Consider the following 19878-nt stretch of genomic DNA (forward strand, 5'->3'; position numbering starts at 1 on the left):
CAAGAACAAATGGAAACGATTGCTGAACTGTAAAAACACAGTATTATCATTGTCATTCAGTTATATCCATCAGAATAACAGCTCACTGTGAGTGTACAGTCATCTTACAGTCACAGCAAGGCACAGTGATACAAGGAAGTCTCTTGCAGCTAAGGGATTTCTATAAAGAAAATCAGGGCCAATGACAGGTTATGACCTGATGCTAAATTTCACCAAGCCAGTCTCTATGAATTCAAATAGGCCTTAAAGGGTATCTCTTCTCAAAACTCTACATGGAATGAAGGCCTGTGTTTTCCTTCAAACACAACAATGCTATGGATCTACAGTCAGATTAGCAGTGGGGAAATCTATACATCAAAGTGATCACCCAGAAATCTAAGAGTGAGATTTAAGTTTCCTGCCCAAATCCTCCATTTAGAAACTAAGATTCCATGCAAAGTGGGCTGGCTAGAACATCAGCCGGATCAGTTGTGAAATAAGATGCCCAATGCTTTAGTCAATGCCCACATTATTCAGATTCTCAGGAGACATACTCAGGTTGGCCAGGCTACGCATGACAGACCAGCAGGCACTGAGCCTTTCTAACCACCAAGGGTCACTGTTGGTTCACTCAGATGAGGAAACAGTGGGGAAAGTGCTTTTGATTATTATAACAAGAAACTGGCTGGGTCTGAGAAGGCCTTGTAATCTCTGTCATGGCTTGATGATGATGGTCTTCTAAGATACGTCCCATGGCAACAGCAGTCCTGACTGCAGTGCACAGCCACTAAGAGAGGATGCAGGTTGGTTGAAGCTGCCCTTCCATTAAATTCTTCTTCAGTCATTTACATTTCACTCAGAAAGAAATGTGCTATCAAGATCCTTAACTTACACAAGCCCAAGAACCAACAGCAACTTGGATAACTGACCTGTCATGCCCAAGGCACACATGAGCCATTAGCAAATCTCTACTTGGAATCTCTGAACTTTCATCTTTGCATGGGCTAAGGAGGGGGTCATAGGAAATTCCTGCCTGTTGCCACAGATAAGAGCAATTCTCTATTTTTTTTTTTCCCCTGGGATCAGCCTTTTTCCTTATTTTAGGATAGTTTTCAAAGTTATCCAACCACTGGGCTAATACCAATTGATTTCACTACTCAGCCTTACATTATCTTCCTTCTTGTTCAAAGAATTGCTATCATGTCATCATCTTATTTTGAAAAAGGTGAAAAAGACGGTTTTAAGCACCAGTTACTGTCTCAAGTTCTCAGTCTTCAAATGGCAGGGGGAGAGAAGGAACTCCAGTGTGAACAAGAAAATGTGCTAATGCACCCCAGAGCTCCACACGGCCTCAGAAAGCATCAGCACATCTTACCTATGTGAAGCTTTTCAGCTTTTTTTTTCTTTTTAAGAGGGAACAGTGTGCAGCCAGGAGCCACCCAAATACTAATTTACTAATTTACACACTCCTGAATAACCCAGCTACTATACTGCAGCTTTGCACCTATGGAAAGCCCAGCAGCAGCGAGAGCTCACACCAGGCTGAGGATCTGGGTGGAATGTCCTGCAACAGCAGCTCCAGGCTGGGCCATACCTGGAGCTCAACACTGCAAAGGTGGGAGATGCATATGGGAGTCCTCTGATCTCTCTCTGCCACCACTACAGCAGAGAAAGCAGCACATGAACCTGGGAAAGGAGTCCAACACCACCCACCGAGAGTGCCAAACAGGTGAATGAAGACACAAGCAGTTTTAAAAGCTTGCACAGGGCAGCAACGATTGAAGAAAAAGCAAACTAAGACTTAGGAATAAAGAAGAGAGCAGGAAATTGCAACTGGTCAGGCAACAGCAAGGAAACTGGTAAGAAAATGTTTTTATTTGATGGGGACAGGAGAGTAAGTTGAAAGTACACAGAAGTTGCTAACTGATCAAGGACACAGGGACTAAAGCACAGCTAAAGGGAAAGTGGCCCGACACCAGCTGTAGGGCCACACTGCAAAAAAACAGGCTTGCAACAAAAAATAATAATCTAGACAAAGAGGCAGAAGAGGTTGCCCTAGGGAAAACAGGTGCATACATAAATCCTTCACACCTGTGAATATGTGCCTCTTGATCAGAGTGAATATTTCCTGAGACTCATTGATTCTCTGCTGTCAATAAACACGTGTTAACCTGCTGGCAAGGTATCTGAAAAAGAGCACTCAGTTACATAAATATGAAGAAATTACACAATTTGTGTCTTAAACTTTTGTTGATGTGAAGTCACTCACATGGTCCAATGGTGGAGATGGAGGACGAGTGGCTACTCAGCTGCAGGTAAAGGCAGGTAGCATCAGAGTTCAGGAAACCTGCTGCAGGAATTGCACTGTATATGCTGCCACCTGGGATTTTCAGTCAATCAGGAAGATTGGCTAGATGAATATTCAAAGTCTAATACTCTGAGGACAGTGGATAACCAACTCTCTTCTGCTGTAAATTGTCAGAAGGAAGAAGGCAGAAATCTATCTTTAGCTCTTCAAATTACATTACACATTAATTATATTAAATATTCCCTGCACAGTCTAAATATAACTTACATCACTTATTTGCATCTCTGTTGAATTACAGGACAACTCCCTTATGGGTCAGGCACAAAAATTCCATTTACCCAGCATTAGCATGACAACACCTTCCCTTGAGATCATGCCTTACATAAAGAGGCTGGGGGGGATAGCACTGGGGCTTCAGCACACATCAAGTCCCTGCCCTCCACACATTCTTGGGCTTGTTTAGTGCCAAGACCCTCTACGGCCATTAACAGGGCTGCTCATGAGAGGAAACCAGAGCTGGGAGTAAGGACCATATTGAAGCTTAGATGAAGAGGGGAAATGGATGAGTCCCAGGGAGCAGGAGTCAAACACTTGCATGATAAAACAAATGCAAAGTATAGTCTTGAATATTAATATCTCATACAGATTCCCACCTGCAGTGTGAGTACTGAATATTCCCTCTCCAGAGAGAGACAAGTGGCTAAAGCCTCCTGTGCAGCAATGTCTGCACTGCATGCACCTCCTTGCCTGCGATTCGGAATTGTGCAGGACAAAAACGGTGCTCGAGAAGGAGCGCTGAGCCTAACAATTCAGCATACAGACAATAAACCTTTCTTTAGGAAAGGATAAAAAGTGTGAGCAAGAAAAAAAGCAAAGGCTTCATTAATTTGTATCCATCTACTAAAGGCAGACTGTTCACAGTGTTGGGAACCTCCCTTCCATCTAATGTTTCACCTAAGGCAGAGTATTTCTGACCTGCCGGCAAGGTTGCAGCTGACCTCAAGAACAATGGACCCATGGACAAAAAGGGAAAATAGTATTACTGTGGTTGTTACAACAAAGACGTGAAAGATTGTAGTCAACAGCAAAGCAATACTCTGAAACATGTACTACTGAGAGACTGTCACCATACAGCAAATTTCAGCAGTAAATATGTCTCTGCAGTAGCAGAAATAGAAGATGTTCTGTGCTCATCATCGAAATTGAATTTAAAAAAAAAAAAAAAATCAACCAGTCAGGCTATATGCGTACAAACAGGCACACACATAAATCTTTCATAAACTGGGAGTGTTTCCAGCCTTTGACGCTCTGTCTTCAACTAACGTTGCAGTTTCTCTCTGAGTTACCCCAAAGCTCCAACAGATTGTGTGGCACTTGTATTAGCACTCACCTGGAACGAACAGAAGGGGAAGATGGTGAAAGAAAGATGGCAAGCAGCACAGCAAGTTCACAGTGTAATAAAACATTAAGCAACTGAGGCCATTTGATTCTCTCACCAAGAGCTCTCACTCAGCTGTAGCACAAGACTGAATTAATTCCTGCCTTTGCAGTTGTGTAAAAACACAACTCACCACCTTCACTGTGAATGGTTCACATACACACAAGGACAAAACTGAGTCCAAAGTGATACTGAATAGTTCTGCCAGCCACTCAAAGAGCATATCCAGCCACATACTGACAAAAGCTGCATTTGACAAACACACTGGTTGCCAAGCCCTGGTTGCCATCACCTATCCAGTCCTTTACTGTCTCGATCAACTGGTCCATAAGTGACTGCAGACTGACATAAGTCAGTTCCTAAAACACACCAAAAAACAGAATATCAATGAAGATACAGAGTGGGCAGCTTCTGCCACTGCACCAACACTCATCAGCTGAAGCAATGAAACCCACGTCAATCACTCTGTGTAATAGAAAAAGTCACCTTAACAAAACTTTGTCACAGTATCCATGTCTCTTGTTGTTAAACTAAATACATGCTGAATAAATACAGCTGACATGCTGAATTCCCTATAGATAGCAGGAGAGGCATCGGCCTCTGACAACATTTGATTCTGGTAACATTATCTCTTAAGTTTATTTTGGATTTTACAACACATCTATACAAGAGCTGCAAGTACCTGGCAACATTATCAGCTGTTCTGGTGAACTCTACCTAGGGAGGGAAAGGAGGAAAGAAGGGAAGAAGTCCCAGAAGTGACATCTGCTTTAAGGCTCTGCAGCAGCTGGACAATCTTTCTGGTAAAAGCCAGTAAAACGTGCATCTGATTGGAAGAATGAAGGCTCAAGTCCCCACCTCCCAGCACAGATTACTTATAAAATTATGCCACCGAGTTTATTTATTCATAGTAATACAACAGTCCTGAAACAGCAGTGAATGGAAGAGTTCTGCCTAACTTTGAGATCTATAAAGCATTTCTAAGGCTGCAGAAGAAAAAACCAAAACCAATACCAGACCTCAGCCATGCACCCTTCTCTGCTTCTGTGTGATTTCACAGACACTTTACTGATGTTTACAGGCAGTAGCTCACCAACCTCAATACAGAAAACTGCTATTTGTCAAGAAAAACAGGGCACAAACATCTTTTTGCTATTCTGTTCCAGCATGTCTGCAGATTGTCTTTCCTTCTGTAAGATGTTCCTTCAGGGTAAATCAAAATCCTAGCCTCATTCAGATCATGGAACTTCCACAAGATCATCAGCAAAGGCTTTTACATAACATGAGCCATCTTAACTAGTGGATCATGCCTGCTTTAGGACCACAACACTACTACTTATATCCTTAATGCATCTCCAGGTGGGTAGGGTAAAGAAACTAAGAAGAAGCTTTTAACAAAATCTCTGTGAGAAACAGACACACTGACCCCTAATCATTCAGGGCTTTATGATGCAGATATGCGCACTTTCGAAATAAAAATATCACCAGATCTTTTTAATGAAGGGCTTGTATCAGCTATGAGGCACTGAAATCTCCAAGCCATTTAAAGGTAAAATCCATTTGAACAAGAGAAATTGGAGATTAAAATCAATCTGCTGCCTGATAAGCAGGAGCCCCTGTTTCCCCAGTAAAGTATTTAGTATTACTTGAGGCAATGCCTGTGCACACCAAAGTGGGCAAGTGTTTATACTCACTGAGTGACTACTAGAAAAACTTACTGCTGGTTATCTCCTGGGCCAAATCCTGATTCAGAGAGCTACAAAGCAAATGCGAGCAGTCAATATCCCAGCAGATCTGTGAATAAAAGAGATGATTATAAGCCCAGATAGACCTGGGGGAGCCATGTAAATGTACTACAAGCATCAAGATTTATATTAATGTCTGGAGCTGACAAGGTCCCCCTTATTATTTAATTGCCCACTCATGACTAAGCTAAGTGAGTCCACGTGGGACCATGAGGTAAAGATGAGTGTCTCTGTCTAGCCTCAACACTGAATGCAATACAACACTAATATAAAGAGTGAATCTCCCAAGCACAGATCACTATATTATCAAGCATTTGCTGACAGCTAAAATAATTCAATTTAGGGCAGAAATATACCTTGCAGGGCACAGACAGACTGGTCTCTGTGCACTAATCTGGCAACGATCTTGCTAGGAAATTTGCTACTGAAACCTCTACCTCTCCTGCTTACACTCATTTAAAATGATGCCATATAGATTCCTTCACGCTTTAAAGCTACAATCACAATGTTAAAAATATTCACTGCCTCCTCCTGGCATCGGGGATCTCAAAAGGTAGAAAGGTCAAAAGACAGATACATAGATAGATACATAGATAGATAGGCAGACAGAGCATGTACTCCACTGCCACATTCTCTCCATTCTCTTATGTTCTTCATATCCATTTATTGCCTCTGACTTGACTGCAAGTACTTCAGGGCAAGAACTCTTGGATAATAAGCCTTTGTGTAATGCATTATTGATGTCCATGTGGGCTTCTAGGCAAAACTGTGACACAAATCCTAAATGACAGTGGTAAGACAACTACTGGCATGAGCTTACAAGCCAAGCTGAGCCCTTTAGAAAAGTCTGGCCTCAGTGATAAATTCAGGCTTTTAAATAACCCATAGTCCCAGAGCATTTTCAAGTGACTCATCTCCGCCAATTAATTTATTCTTACAACACCTAGGCTAGACAGGGAAATTTAAGCTCCCTCGCTTAAATGACTTTGGGATACTGAAGGATGTGCAAAGATAGGACTGAATGCAAGATCTACAGCCTTTGATCTTAACCACAAGACTGTGTTTTTTCCCTTTGGGAACTACAGCCTGATTCCTGATCTCAAGTCACACATCATGCCCAACACTCTCGTAATAATTAAGTCATATTAATAAGTTGCCTCCAAAGACCAACATCTTTACACTTATGAAACAAGGTCAGAGAAAGCTGAAATATATAGGTGTTAATCTGTGCAATCCAAAAGAGGTAATGCATTTAAAATGTGTTACTTACATCCTAAAAGGGTAGGTGTGAGCCAAAACTTCCGATACACAGTATATTTAATACAGTAAGAGAGGAAGGAAGGAAAGATTGGATCTGAAATACTTATTTTCTATTCTCTAAACTATATTAACTCTCTTCCTGACACAGCAAAAGAGAATCTAACCTCCTCATTCATCCTTACAGCACTGTATTAAATAGGAGAGTTTTAGCTCTCCTTTACAGATGAAAAATTGACATGTATTGACTTAACTAAACATAAAAGAGTGAAACATCCAGCAAATCAAACAGCCCATCTGGCTGAGTACTTTTAGAAGCTATGTAACAAGATGGAAAAGCAAATAACTAGTGAAACAACATATGGGGGAAATGTGTATTTTAACCAGGCAGGAGTTTGTGCAAGCGACACACAGCCGTGACCCTCAGACTGAGAGCTGGAGCTGGGTCCAGTTGCAAGTTTCCCTTAGACCCGACTCAAGCCTACCATTTTTACAGTCCTGCTTCTGAAAGGAGTATAGGGATAGCTCCTTTCCATCTTGCCCACCAAGATGCTAAATCCTCCAGCATCCCTACATGTTTGCAGGGAGCACGGTGCAATGAGATCCTGACCGAGCACAAGGCCATCAAGCCATGTCATGGCAGGTAGGACAATGCCTTCAAGCCAAAGTGACAGCAGAATCACAATTCTCACAATTACACAGGTGTATAATTAAAGTTTACAGGGTAGATGTACAGTCCAGGAGTCTGCCCAAACATCTTAGGGTTAACTATAAGCACTGCCCCAAGACAACTTGTCCTGTACTCCCATTAAGATCACATGAGTGCTACGAAATGTTACGCCACTTTTCAGGAAGAAAAGTGTAATTTGCAGAGAGCAAGCATGTATATTATGGAAGATGCTGTTACAATCAGGCATCCCACAACTGTTCCTAGATAACTGTGCCTCTGATAATAAAAGCCAGCAACTGCATTTAACTCACTGAATGCCATTTATCAGTATACTTCTACGTAAAGTTTTCTAAACAAGTCTCAAGAAGCAAACTGAAGTAGTTTATTATAAGCAACCTCTGGTACAGTGGAGAGCCTACTCTCATCCAGAGAGCCTCAACTGGTACCACAATGTTAAAATTACTTAAGTCCAGATACGACATGAGCCATAAGAAACAACAGACTTATTAGTTATGGTTTTTTTCAGCATTTAGACTCTAAAGACATTGAAATAGTTAGATTTGGGTAATAGGGACTCCTCCTGGAAAGGTCCAGGGTGTTTGACCATACAGAAACAAAACCCAGAGTCTGTGGGTTTGGGTGGTTTGGTTGGGTTTTTTGGTGAGGTTTTATTGTTATTTGTTTTGGTCTGGTTTTTTTAAGTATACCTTGTGGGGCTGGTAACTTCCATAGTAGAGACAGATCCCTTTGGAGAAGCTTCCGACTCTTAACTCTGACATGATGCTGTGAAAGTGAATGAAGCTGGTGGACTTGTGTGGGGTATTCATTTTCATTTCATTTTCATTTGTAAACCATTTCCTGCCACCTCCCTGCTTACACACACTTGGACTCAGTAGTGAAGAAAAAACAGAATGGGAAAGTCAACCAAAGATACGTAACAGAAGTGAGAAGCAAGCTTTTAAAGCAAAGCCCAAACAAACACAGACAAAGTCACTTCATCAAGTGCCCCAAAAATAAAGAGCTACAGCTTTACAGAGAAAGCAAAACCTGAAATCATTCAAATGAAATCCTCAGCCAGGCAAAGTTCACTGTGGTTTTGTCAATGACACTAATAGGGTCAGGATTAGCTGCTCTATGAGTTGAAATACACTAACCCTATTGGAATGTTCTCCATTTTGAGAATTCCAGTCACCACTATGAAGATCTAATCTAAATTCTACCGCTGTGCATCACAGTAATGCAACAGCAGGAAAATACTGCTTCAAAAGATTCACAATTCTTCAGTACAGGCATTTCTACCAAAATCTTACTGTTCATAAAATCAAAGCAAACTGACAATAGGGGAAAAAAAAATCAAAAACAAAGCAAAACACCAAGAAAAAACCCAAACAAACAACAACAACAAAAAAAGATACATGTTGTACAACCCCACAGTGATTCTGTAAGAAAAAGGGTTTTGCTTAACTTTTCATTTTAAATTATTTCCCCTTACTTTAAATCCCATCCTTCCCCCTCCCCCCCCCCACCATGGATATTATATTTACACTTCAGATAACAGACTCTTTGGTTTTTAAGTGTGAAACAAAAAAATAGACTGTAAGTCAAATATCTCCCTATACATACTTGTGAGGCTATGGAGTTCTCCTTTGTGGAGTCTCAACAATTTTAGATTTTGCTCAAAGTCAGCAGGAAGCAGTATCCTCAACAAATTTCCAAATGCCAGAGAAACCTCTACCCCCCACATGGCTATTTCCACATCTCATTCCATCAACTGATTTTAAACAAGGATCAAGAGAAAGGTGGGCCAATTTCTAAACAGAATTAAGAAGAAATTCCAGAAAATCAAAATCTAAAGCTGATTCATCTAAAAATAAATTAACTCACACAGACAACACCACAGACAAGTAATACTGAAGAGCAGCATCCAAGGCTCAGAAGGCAGAACATGCAGGTTCCTTGAGCTGAGCAGCCTGTGAAAGCTCTAAGAGGAAATGCCACATTTAACAAAATAAACAAAGCTGCCAACCGTGAAATGAGGATGCTTCACATTCTAGAAGAAAAATTCAAATTAAAACACCCCAAAAACAGTGAAGTTAAGCATCTTAATGTGCAGTTTTGTGTTAAAATGCAATTGGTCTGTCTCAGAGATGGCTCTTTGCATCAGCTTTTGAGTAACAAGGACTGCACTAGGAATGAGAATCTCAGCTTTGTCCAGGTACACGTTGAATAAACATCTGCAGACAAACAGGGCAGAGTCATCACAAGGTGTCTGTCTGAAAACACCACACCTACACTGTCACTGCTCTTGTTCAAACACAGGTTACAGCCACAAAGACTGACAAGCAGCCTCAGCAGATAGTGCAGACCAGCACATGTCAGTCTTTTAGCACTGTTTTACAAATCCAGATCTATCAGCCTGCTCTACTCTGTTTTCATATATACATTTAAAAAAATAAAAATAAAAAAAAATAAAATTAAAGAAAAATTATATATATACACACACAGATATAAATACATACATATTTTTAGATAAATAACTAAAGACTACTGAACAAGATAGTGGGAATCAGTGAATGACACCTTAAAAGCTGGAACTCACTATGCTTATTACCATGCTTATGTGACTCATTACCAGTGCAGTGAAAACTCATTAACCACTTTTTCAACAACTTTTCTACACTAACCCTTAATAAACAGATTTAATCATTTTTTCTCAGTGTGCGAGCTTTAGTCATAGAATATATACACTTACACAAATTACTAATTAATCTCTCCTCAACATCTACTATACTTGAAACATCTGGCATTTTTTCTTTCCCAATGAATACAGTTCCTACAGGCTTGGCATTTTAATGATAGTTCTTTTAAGTAATTCTAATTATCAATACCAAATCATGTTTTGTTTGAACCAGGTCTCATTACACTGGCTCCAAAAGGAATTACTAAATTACTAAAATCAATCCATCAACTGCTAACTCCTGAACATATCTACTGAGACAGAGCCTCCAAGAGGACATGCATTCCTCTGTTCCTTGCCATCTTCTGCATACTTATATTGGACTGCAGGACTCTTACAAAAGAGCACAGAAGACTACTTGAAAGCCATCATGAGATATGAAGTCATGTGCTTTATACAACTTCCACTGGGCAGCATGCATACAGACAAAGCAAAAGAGGAAATAAATTCCTGACAAAATGATCACATGCTCTAAGAATGCCTCTTTTATTCTCTATTACCAGAGATCAAGGACTAAGGGAAAAAGAATTACTTATTATTTCCCCCCACCACAATAAAAGGTTTCCTATAGGTCTCCCACATAGTGTAAAGTGGTAGTGCTTCCTAAAGCTCCCTCTGTGTGGACCCTGGTGTTAGCCTTTCCATTATACACAATAAAAAGTGTTTTCTCACCGCTGACACTCAATGAGTCCTATTTCCAAAACAGCTGTCTTGCACCATTTGTCACTTAAGAGAAAGCCCTGAACAAACGGAGAGTACACTGACCTGTAACTAAGACAAATGTTGCTAAGACGCACAGCTTAATTGCATCTGTCAAAAATTTATTCAAGCTCACTACACCTGATGAATCATCACCACACACTTGCTGACTGCCAGACTGAACTCTTTAAGGACAACAGAAGTCTTGGAACACATCCACCTAGAAACCTTTAAATAAAAATCTATAAATAATAACAAATGCACTATATTGGTTGTGCTTACAGTCTTCCTCAAGTTTCACAGAAGGGTCTTATCAATTCCTCCTCCTACCCTTCAAATTTATTGCATTATTTTATATATATATAATACAGTATTATTTCTTATATTACCCAAAATGGATATCACAGCCACATTCCACAGCTACATTTCAGCTGGAAGATAAGCAAATTTTATTGGCTTGTATTTATTTTGCTGCCTGTTCAGTTAATACTTGCAGTGTGTGATCAATTATTTCATCTGCAGAATTAGGAACAGGCAGATGCCCTCTTAGAAATAGGTCATATTTCAGTGACTTCACAATCAGCTTTCTTGCAGAAAAAAAAGCCAACTTCATGTTGAAAATATGGCAATTCTATGAATCTTGTAATGGTGTTGCAATGGAGGTTTGTAAACCTAGAGCTAAGAATAAGGAACACCATACATGTTTTGTCAGCTTATCTGAATACATGTTTTACTCAGAATTAGAGAAATACTCATCTCAGCAGAACTCCAGATGACTTGTCTAAGCATGATTTGGTTTTCCAGATACAGCTTGCTAAGCAGGAGGCCACAAAAAAATTCTGTCAGAATACACTGAAGTAGCAGAGACTTCTGTTAAGATTAAATTTAAATTTCTTTCGGTTTTTTCCTAATTTTTCTTCTTTCTTGAGTCTCATCAAGATTCTCTTATAGTCTCTCAGAGTCTATTCACTATATATATATATATATATATATCTGGGCTATACAACCCCCAAATTCATCTCAGATTTCCGCCCTGTCACCCCTTCCAAGCTTAAAGGCTGGTTCTGGGTATCAGTCTCCTGGAGCTTATATGAAATGCAGTTTCATTTCCATGAAGGTGAAGGAGTCTTTTATGTTCCACTTGAAATAATTTACAATGTGCAGCAATTATTCAACTCCTTTTTTAACCACATCTTGGTCAGGCTACACTTTCTTACTGCTCTGCTTTCAAGTATCCTGCTTCTACAATAAGCCATTCATACAGCCTGTTGATACAGACTACATGCTACGTAAGGTTCTAACCTGTATTTTTCAATTCCTTATATTCTTGATTGAGGAAAAATTTCTTTCCTCAATAACCAAGCAGTTCTGCTCTTTCACTGATGGAAAAAAAATTAAAAAAAAATAAAAAAAAAAAAACTGTGCAAGAGGTAGATTTACAGCCAGAGCTCCTTCTCTTCCATAACTGTGTAAGACTGTTCATTTCTTCCAGAGAAAGTTACTTGATCTCTCCTTGACTGACAAGTTCCTAAAACTCATATTCCACCTACAACAAATAAGACCTTGCTCCACAGGTTGTAATAACTGTGACTGCATGTATGGGGACCTCCAACATTAAAGTTAAAATCCTAATCAAAGAACTCTACTTTGGTTCACCGCAAGTGACTAAAAGAAGTCACTTGACTCTTCTGCATACCAGTCTCTGGAACAAGGGAGATACTGATGTTTACCTCCTCATAAGAAAGTCAAAAGCTTGCTAAGTATTTAAGGATTGCTGCATGGCAGATGCTAAGTATTTCAGTAGGATTTCACACCAGCAAGATTTTAATTACGGCGGTTCCTCATTTATTAGATTCCCTGATGAACTGATAGGCAGACTCTCATTTATTCACAGTGAATACCCAAAACGTCAACTAGGGTTGAGAAAGTGCTGTACACAACTTCAACCCTGAAGTGTTGCATACACCAACACTACTTGGCTTTTTTTGCATACACACTTACAAAGACAGCAGATCATCTCTGCTTCTCTGCGCAAGAGAGAGGAGTGACCCCGCATGAGACTGATCACCATAAGGTGTTCAGCCAAATTATACCACGCTCATGGCAATCCCTTGAACTAAGTTACTTACCTGAGTTATAGGGCTAACACTGACCTTTAAAAAGCAGGATGCTCTACAGGTGTCAACCAAAGAGATGGAGGCTCATTCTACTGAGAGTTCAACTACAGCAGATGAAGATGCACTTTCATTTGACAAATCTGCAAAATAAATGCACATCTAGTATAGTAGACAAGTTGGTAAAACCTCTTGCAATGCTACTGCAACTTCCCAGGCTTCTTTCACCTTGCTACCAAGTTATCTAGGCACTGCCACAGCTTGGACCTTGTTTACAAAACTTTACTGCTCCTCAAACTTCTCTTCAAAGTGATCCTTAAGCTTTAAATTTAGTTAAGCAGCTGCAATTCAGACTTACTCTCAGCTGCAGTGACCCAGGAATTTCTCCCTGGAGCTCTAAAGTCTAGCAGTGGTAGGATGAAATTCTGTATGCCAGTTGAAGAGTCAGTGACCAGGTCTCATTACACCTGTGTCACAGGGAGTACTGACATCTCTGGCCTTGGCAGCAGCTCCCACCTCTCACACCGTGCAGGCAGGCAGGCATGAGCTGGCTCGTGCATCCCAATGCATTGATCCCTGCCTCAGACTTTTTGCTACCACAGGAGACAATGATGTAAGCACCTAAGAAGTCACCGGCTGGCACCTCTAATTTTATTACAGAGAGGCTTGGATCAAGAATGCCATCAAATTTGCTAATAGAGATTCTCAACTGTGCTGCATAAACCATGAAAATGGTCACTTTACTAGTACAACCATTATTTCCAAGCTAGGCTGCTCCAGCCTCAGGAACTTGTTTCCTAGGCATTCTATAAATTTGGGGTTCTGTCTTTTGCACCAGAGCTTCCCAGGTGACACAGGGCACCAAAATTCATTATGTGCTACATGCTTATAAAAGTGAAAATTCTCCTTACCAAGGCAACAGCTATGAAAGGCTTTCACAGATGCTGCTTGTGCAGGATTACTAAAACAGTTCCTTAACAATAGTCTTAATGAGGAATGGTGAGACTTAATTAAAGCATAAAATAATTAAAAGGCAATCAAGAGCAATGAGAAGTTTCTGACTATTTTCCCCTACATTTAAAATGTAAGATGTGGGGGAAGGGATTGCTTAATCTCCATGGTTTTCAAATGGCTTTTATAAAATTAAAGAATGAAGAAAATATTAGACAAAGACGTGTAATAAAAGTTTCAACAAAGCAATCAGATTATCAGCTAATATAATAGAGATAAAAAGATACTAATTTTTCATGCAAATAAATATCCCCCCCATCTTTTCTCAGTATAAAAATAAAATACAGGAAGTCCTGGGATACAAATGCATGAATATGAATGCCCTGCCCATTGGTCTCAAACAGACCCTTGCTCCCTTGACATTCATTCTGGTGCCCAGGCTCACAGCATTTCCAAAACATAATTATTTCAAAGGGAACGGGTAGCTGGAGCAGGAAACATTCGCTAAGCTGGAAGAAACACCTTGAAAGCAATTCAGTTTGAGTTGATTTTCTTTACTCCTTTCAAAAGGAGAGGAGAATGGATTGCAGAAAACTTTCTATTAAATTTTATAGCAGTAACTAAGGATAACACTTTTACCATTACAGTGAACAAGAGCTTGAAAAACAAATTCTTTCCATTTCATTACTTTAAAAAGGAAATCTCTTTAAATCCTGAATAATGGGAGGGAGTTAGTTTGATTTTGTGTGTGGGTTTAGGCGGGAATTTTTAGTTGTTGTTGATTGTTTTGGTCTTTTGGTTGGTTTTCTGTTGTTGTCACTGGGGTTGTCTTCCCTTTTAAACAAGCTTTGCTTCTACTCAAGCACTGAGAGACTGGAAACAGCAATTGATTTGTAGGAACAAGAATGTCAGACCTTTCCAGCCACAGCAACTCAGGCTGCTTTGTTCTGTGTACACACGGTAGAACACATGATGGCACCTACAGAGTGAGCGTGTGGGAGCAGGGTGCAGAACAACCTAATGGCTCTTGCTCCCAGGCTTCATCACTGTCTACTACCTTGCAAATATAATAAAGAATTAAAAGCCTGAATTGTGTCATGTTAGCATTTTCTTGTGATTTACTCAGACAGCAAACTCTTCAAGACAAGCAGTAGCTCTTCCTTCCTCACTTCACAGCATCAAGCACCAACCAGTGCAGAACATGATTTGTTCAACACAACACTACTTTGACACAAACAATAAAACACATGAGCTCCAAAACTAAACCTGTGGCAGGAGGAGCTAAAGACAGAAGAAGAAAAAAGATGTTTATCAAGTTTATGAAATTTACTATTTTTATCAAACTCATGCTGGCTTTGAATGCAAATACCAAAGAAATACAAACAGGCAAAACACAGAGTTGTGAAAGTTTACCTTCCTCCGGTTAAAAATCCAGGTGCTTGTTCAGTGTGAAACCAGAGAAGGAAAACCATCCTGGGAAAAAGCTGCAAAATACCTCTACTGAGCCCCTTCCTCTTCATCACTGCTGGAACCCTTTTGCCACAATCCTTTCCAGTCCTACTAACCCAAGAAAACATTAATCACAAGCCAACCCTGGCACCATCATACCCTTTTCACTCTTCTGTAACTTCTCCTCCTGGAGGGAATGCGTCCATTGGGATCATCACCTCTCCAGAGAGAGGAGCTGGCTTGCAGAATGTGTACAGCAGATCCCACACCATGCCCCTCACCAGCTCTGACAATGGGCAATGCCCTATTAAGGATGATTATTTAGAACGTCAAAACCCACAGAACAGCTGCACAGGCTTCCATCTCTTGGATTGAAACTTATTCCTATCATCACATTTTAGAGAGACACTTTGGCAAAACTTGTCCCAGGATATTTGTTATTTGGGGCCCAGGACATCATTCTTAGAGTAAGAAGCTCGAACTGGTCTTTAAGCCAGCTTTAAAATGGAGATCGAGTGACAACTAGTGGAGATTTTCCTCAGTGCATCGCCGTGGATTCTTCTGCACGATGTAATCTGCACCAAGATCTCGTTTCATCAAAATAACACAGATGCAATGCAATTACGGAGAAAAGCTTTCCAGGAAAAATGTGCAGACTTATATGAAGACAAGGAAAATGGAATGTGTTCCTGTGACTCCAAGCTGTTCAGATACACACACAAACACAAGAAACCAGCCCCATGGGAACGTGAAGTAAAGATGGTAGGAGTCAGAAGTTTGGAGAAGGTAGCATTACCTTCCTCTCGGTACATCCTTAAAGAGGATGTGCATTTCCCTCCCTTAAAGAGTTCCAGCTGACTACTAGAAGCTTATGGCTCCTCAGCAAGAGGCTGAGGTTGATCTATTCTGTTTTACAGCCCATGAATCTCTCCAGTCTGTGTATGCTTTTACACTCAGCAACACGATGTAGCAGTAAGTTCCACAGCTCTGTTCCACGTCACAGGAAAATATATTTTCATTTACTTAATATCTACTACTTATTTCATTGGATAGTTTCTAATGCTTTATTTATGAGAAGGTGAACATTCATTCCCTATTTTATCTTCTCCCTTCATGATTTCACTAGCCCTTTCCTGCGACCTCTAATTTACCTCTTTTCCAGGCTTATGAGTCTAGAAATTGATGAATTCACACACAGCAGAAAAAAAAAAAAATCTTTGGTTTTATTTGCCTCTTTAATCACCTCTGAACACGGTGCTTACTCTTCCAAAGACTTATTAGAAGCAACTTTCCCAAGGCAGCATTAGTTGTGGTATGACTCATCATCACTTTGTAGGGTTTTTGGTAGGGAAGAGAAAATGGCTGTTTTCTTTTTACATGCCATATTTTGTATTCAGGGGTGATTCATTTTAACTGTCATTTTATCACCTGGTCACTCAGTATTGAAAGTAATTACAACACTTCAAAGTGCTTTTAAATCTGGCTATTGTTATTTTTTAAATAACACCATTGTGATTTATTAGTATTAGGCCCTAGTAAAGTACTACAGCTCTAACACAGCCATCAAAACATTAGGAAAATAATCCTCCCACACAAATAGCTAAACAAGGGCAAAAATTTGCAAGATCTTTGAGGAAGTTTTGGGAATTCACCCTGCTACGGTTTCCTGTCCAAAGCACTGTGGTCCTGGTGCACCGACCCTGAGAAAACGATGGCTGATGTTGTTATAACAACTTCTGAATTTAGTAAAAGGGGGGTGGAAGAGGGGGAGAGAAAGAACAGGGTGGGGGGGAGGTGCCAACTATAAATGTTTTTCAAGAATCTTCAATTAACATTATTCACTGCTTGTCACAGAAAGCTGAATCTTTAAAGTGCTTTAAATCATAACTAAAAGAATACAGAGAAAGTTGTAGAAATGTCAATTTTTACTATTACTGTAGGTCTTCTCTTGAGCATAAGTGCCCTGTCATTAAAAAAAAAAAAAAAAAAAAGACAAACTAAGTTTCTGCTCCTCCTGACTGCAGAAGAAAGCCTGGTAATAATAAGCCTAAATGTTCATAAAGCAGAAGACTAATTAAAAACAAAACCCAATACTGCAAAATAACCTCATGATTTTAAAAATATCTCCTGCTTCTGAAGATATGACTCATCATATGACTGCTTGTGGATTGGCTGTATCATTACAATGAGAGTAGCAAATGTGTCAATTAATTTATTAATATTTGCAGTTTCAATTTTCATGGCTGATAGAGAGATATGAAATACTGAACAAGGAAACAGTTTAATCTCTCTCCAGAACACTTCATGTTTTTAAATCATCTCTCCATTCAATCAACATACTGAACGCAGCCAGCTCAATACATGAATGCAATAAATTAATGTGGACTACAGATAAAATTCAGATTCTGCAGAAACTGAGTGCCTGTGTTCAAGACAGGAGCAAGGACTTAGCAATCTTTTTGTAAAGCACACATCACTGGCTCTTGGTTCTACATCTTTCCTTTTGTCTAGCTGCTTGGCTCCTCAGGCTCACCAGGACTGCAGTCTGTTCCCATGAACACTTAACTAACCAAATGCCTGAATTGTAACTACATCAGTGAACCATCCTGATACAAATCCTGCTCCTGTAATCTTCCTCACAGCTGTCAGGGAAGACTGAGTTGATGATCTTTGTTTAGCTGGATACACATCCGAAGTACCCACTCAACAGAGGAGAACTGGCTGCCTGTCCAGTGCCACATGAAATGAAAAAAAGCCATGAAACACCAAGGAGTGAGATAGAAAGTGACATCCACATAGCCAAGAATAGAAACCACTGGAAAGAATGGGGATAGAAAAGCCAAACATATACAAAAAGAAGCTTCAAAAGTATCAGTGGGACAAAAGCTAAAGAGGAGCACAGAGAAAACTCACTATAGCAACTAGGGATTAAAAAGGAAGGATCATAAGAGAGGAGCAAAATAAGCAAAGTACAGAGTGCCATGTCATCCCTTCACAAACATAGTATTGGGGGAGCTTTGGTGTAGATTAAGGGCAGCCACAGTCACCCATTTCTACCCTGGCTGAGAGGAACATGCAAAACCCATGGGCACATCAGGGATGTATTGCAGTGGCTTTGTCTCAAAGGCACAGCTAATGCTGCAGCACTTACTAGCATCAGGCTGCTAAAATATAAAGTGATCACTGCACAGGGGGAAAAAAAAAGAATGCTCCTGGGAATACATCTCACCAAGGAACAGAATGATCCTTATCTCATCAAGCAAAGTAAACAGAGCAGCACAGATTCACAGTCAAAACCTATGGAAAAAAATCAATGAAAGATTCACAGTCCCATGCAGATTCTCAATCAAACCCTTAGCTGTGATGCAAATATATCAATAACAGAGCTGCATAGCATTTGGCCACACAAAAAGAAAATATTTCCCAGGTTAGAATAGAATTACAGTCAGCTAAGAAAAAAGCATTAGGAGCAGATTCTAGCTCCTCTGGGGGAGTACAACCGTTGGGAGGAGGTACAATACACAGTGTCTTATAAACAAAGATTTTTGTAAAAGAAATCCATGTCAAGCCATATATGAGAAACAAAGATTTAACACTGGGGACTTCATTCAATAATTCTACTTTAGTCTCTTTATATATACACAAACAACTGGGGCAAATAAAACATAATGAGACAAAAAGTCCATAAAATTGTCTATCAAGGGAGCAGAACAGAGAAAAATTCTCTTTTGGGGGGACTTTAGTTGCTTTTAGTGTTGAAACCACAGCCAGCACTATTTCTCTCATTGATGAGCGAATGTGCACCCCCCCTCTTATGGAAAATAGAAATTTCACTGTGTTTTTCCATGGCAAGAAAGAAGGACAGACCTCAAAGAAGCTTATAGTGACCAGCACTAGAAGTAGTGAAGGAATTGTTGGGCATTCCTGCATATTTTGCTAAGCATCTAGTGGGCACAAAGTTAGGGGGACATTGTCCCTGTCCTAAAGGACTTGTCTACTAAGGTCCCTGGGGGGAATCACACAGCTCTGAGTGAGACCGTGAAGGAGCCTGTCACGATGGCATCACCCCCCAACTCAAAGCTCCTTCGGAAGGCACCCCTTACTCAAGGCTGAGGAACACTGCGCAGAAGCAGCCTTGCCTCTGCTGGAGGAGCTGGAGCAGAGTGGCTCAGCAGGGACCAGGCCAGCCCCAGCAAGCAGTGATCTCCCACCTTCCACACACCAATCCTCCCTGGGCAGCGACAGAGTACTGACATGGGCAAAGAAATGGGGACATGGGCAGTTCTGTCACTCAGCAGCTTCCCCCTTGAGCTTTGCAGGTACTCCCCATGCAGCAGCTGTCTCATCATCTCCCAGCTTGCTGCTGGCACAGGAGAGTGCTATGGGAGGACTGAAAATGAGAAAAGTTGTCAGTTTTGGTGACCTTTAAGTAGAGCTCCTCTTGCCAGATGTGACACGGAAGAAAACACGAAGGAGGTTTTTCAGAACTGCATGACAAATGAAGACTCAAGGCTGACAGAGCAGATGGGGG

The 19878-nt window shown here is 40.4% G+C and overlaps 1 protein-coding gene across 9 annotated transcripts in view; it reads right to left on the bottom strand.

The window, feature by feature from the left end:
• The window catches only part of TSPAN4 (tetraspanin 4), a 427450-nt gene that overhangs the window by 313203 nt on the left and 94369 nt on the right, over positions 1-19878 (bottom strand). For 2 of the 9 annotated variants that reach the window (XM_088057600.1, XM_014252146.2), the window contains exon 3: positions 12987-13090. The exons of 5 other annotated variants lie outside the window; for them this stretch is intronic. The gene's annotated coding sequence lies outside the window, so the exon portion shown is untranslated. Of the gene's footprint in view, positions 1-5443; positions 5460-12962; positions 13091-19878 lie in introns of those variants that run through there. 2 more of the 9 variants (XM_088057602.1, XM_014252143.2) reach the window with 2 other exon arrangements.

Source organism: Pseudopodoces humilis, chromosome 7 (genome assembly GCF_049639895.1).
Source record: "Pseudopodoces humilis isolate 2021_Gansu_Grassland_sample_001 chromosome 7, ASM4963989v1, whole genome shotgun sequence".
NCBI classification, from domain to species: Eukaryota; Metazoa; Chordata; class Aves; order Passeriformes; family Paridae; genus Pseudopodoces; species Pseudopodoces humilis.